At 42.3% G+C, this 2,738-nt stretch overlaps 1 pseudogene; it reads right to left on the bottom strand.

Annotated features, from left to right (window-relative positions):
• Nucleotides 1–1,535: 1,535 nt before the first annotated feature.
• LOC135228893 (small ribosomal subunit protein eS17-like) lies at nucleotides 1,536–2,017 on the bottom strand (annotated as a pseudogene).
• Nucleotides 2,018–2,738: the final 721 nt, after the last annotated feature.

The following is a 2,738-nucleotide window of genomic DNA, read 5'->3' on the forward strand; positions in this document are numbered from 1 at the left end:
CACCTCACAGATATTTGGTTGGCATGTGTTGTTTGCATAAAAATATGGTAGGTATTACTTACCTTTCAAGCGAACTAAAAACTATTACACTTGAGGAATTTAAAAAAAAAAAATTGGAATTCGAGGAAGTATAAAATCTTCAGAATAAATACAAAATACTTTTTTAATGAAAAAGAAATATATTAAGTCCTATTGTGGACTGAATTGAGTCTCCCAAAAAGTTATATTGAAGTCCTGACCACTGTACCTGTAAATATGATCCTGTTTGGAAATGGGGGTTTTCTTTTGTTACAATAATGAAGCCATATCAGCATAGGTGGGTCCTAAACCTAAGCCCTTCTGAGAGGTGTCTTATAAAAAGAGCAGAATAAACAAGAGACACATACACACAGAGGGAAGACAAACCACATGTGAGGACCCATCTATATAAGCAAAGGAACACCAAGGATCGTCAGCGGGCATCAGAAACCAGGAGAGAACCCCACAGAAGGAATCAAAAGGACCAATTACCTGTTATGAGCTTTTAGCCTCCAGAACTGTGAGCAAATAAATTTCTGTTCTTTAGAGCCACTCATTTGTGGTGTTTTTTTTTTTTTTTTTTGGTGGTGGTGGTTGTTCAGCAGCACTGAGTAACAAAAGGCAAGGCCCCAGTCGATTCCCTTTAAAACTATAGTAAATAAAATTCAACGCAGATTTTAAAATCCATTGACTATTTAAGCAGACTACTAGGTGTTCCTCCTCCAACAACCCTGTTACACTGTATGCTACAAAATGGTTTCAGAAGGTGAGGACAAAACAGTGCTCCAGAAGTACATCTTAAATAGATAGAAAATGATACAGATTCTTCAGAATTTCAAGTTGGGGTATACAATTGGATTGGTCTTAGGAAAGGGAAAGGCTTTTGAGAGAAATGCAAGGCAAAACTCAAAGCAATGGTAGGCTTGCTTCGAACCCAGCCCAGACTTCCAGTGTGAAAGGCCCAGGCATCTAACACGAGCTGCTTTCCCTCTTTGCTGTCTCTTGAGGGACTTTCTGGGAGAATGCAGCCCAGGCATTCCATAGGACTATGATTTATCACACTGGGCTATTCTGTTTGATTCAGTAGTTCAGGCTTGCATTGTCTGCTTCCCTATCTCACAAAACCAAATCAAGGAAAGGGGAGAACCTACACAGGACACGACCTTTGCTTAGGGCTAACGCCCTAATGAGAAGGGCTGGGTTGTCATAGTTATGATCATGCTGTAACTATGTCTGTGAATGATTCCCACTTTGCTGCATAGATGGTTGCTTTCAATGAAATTTCATTCATTGAGATGGTGTTGATATAATCACCAAAACAGATTTATTCAAAGTAGAACTGGAAGCAATTCTTTTTTTTTTTTTTTTAATTTTTATGCCCCTAGGAAACCCTGGTGGTGTAATGGTTAAGTGCTATGGCTGCTAACCCAAAGGTTGGCAGCTCAAATCCATCAGGTGCTCCTTGGAAAACCTATGGGCAGTTCTACTTTGTCCTATAAGGTCGCTATGAGTTGGAATTGGCTCAACGGATTTGGTGTTTTTTCTGGTTTAGGTTTCTTGAAAATATTACACCATACCAGAAAGATTCAAATGGTGCCATGTGGCATTTTGAAATTCATCCCAACTGTAAGCTAAGTGACCTGTAAGTTGGACAGAGCACCAAAATCCAAGAGCTTGAGCATTTATATCCTTGGTGGCAGGGTCTCCTTCAATGATCTCCTGATCCAGGACCAAGTCCTTAGGAACATAATTGCCTCTTCTTTCTCTCTCCTCCTCCTGCAGCTTGATGGAGACACCTCTCATGGGGCCTCTCTGAATCCGCTTCGTCCAGATGTGTAACATAGCCTGCTAGCTTGTTGCAGAGCTTCTTGCTGGGAATAACGGCAATCTCCTCCCAGACGCACTTGTTCATGTGGAAGTTGTTGCCCAGATGTGTGTAGTATTTCTCAATGATGGCCCAGGCCTCCTTCTTTGCGCTTTCCGTGCAAACTCAACCCATGTTGGCAGGTCCCTAGTAAAAGAGAACTTCGAGCAATTCTGGTAGACATCATCCAATTGCATCACGTCCTTCCCCGCCCCTTTGAAAAACATAACCATAGTACAAAGCCACATAGGAGCGCTGGTAGTGCACAGGTTAAAAGGCTTGGCTGTTTACTAAAAGGAGGGTGGTTTGAATCCACCAGCTGCTCTGCATTAGAAAGATGTGGCAGTCTGCTTTGGTAAAGATTTACAGCCTTGGAAACCCTATGAGGCAGTTCTGTTCTGTTCTGTTCTACAGGATCGCCATGAGTAGGAATCGACTCCATAACAGTGGGAATACAAAGCACATGTCCCTTTCCATATTATGTAGTCATTTGTTTCTTTTTATCGGCTGTCTCAGTGGTGGTAGAGTCTACGCCCAGGCTGTTAGAGCATTTGGGTCAGTGGGGAGGAGAGTGGGGGGTGGGAGAATGGCCCCACGGAGTGATTTGAACCTCTCTCCCTCTCTGTCTACTCCCTTTGCCTTCTCCTGTCTGTCTGGCTGAGCCTACCCTCCTTCTAGGTCTAACATCAGTCCTCCCTTAGTCTGTGAAGCTGCCACAACATTCCTCCTCTCAAAATTTCTATGAGATTTGTAATCCTCACTGCAATACAGTATCCTCTAGTTCCTCTAGTTGTTTATGTATGTGCACCTTCTCTTCCCTGCAGTATTATAACATGATAATTATCAACATCAAACA

This window comes from Loxodonta africana, chromosome X (genome assembly GCF_030014295.1).
Source record: "Loxodonta africana isolate mLoxAfr1 chromosome X, mLoxAfr1.hap2, whole genome shotgun sequence".
NCBI lineage: Eukaryota > Metazoa > Chordata > Mammalia > Proboscidea > Elephantidae > Loxodonta > Loxodonta africana.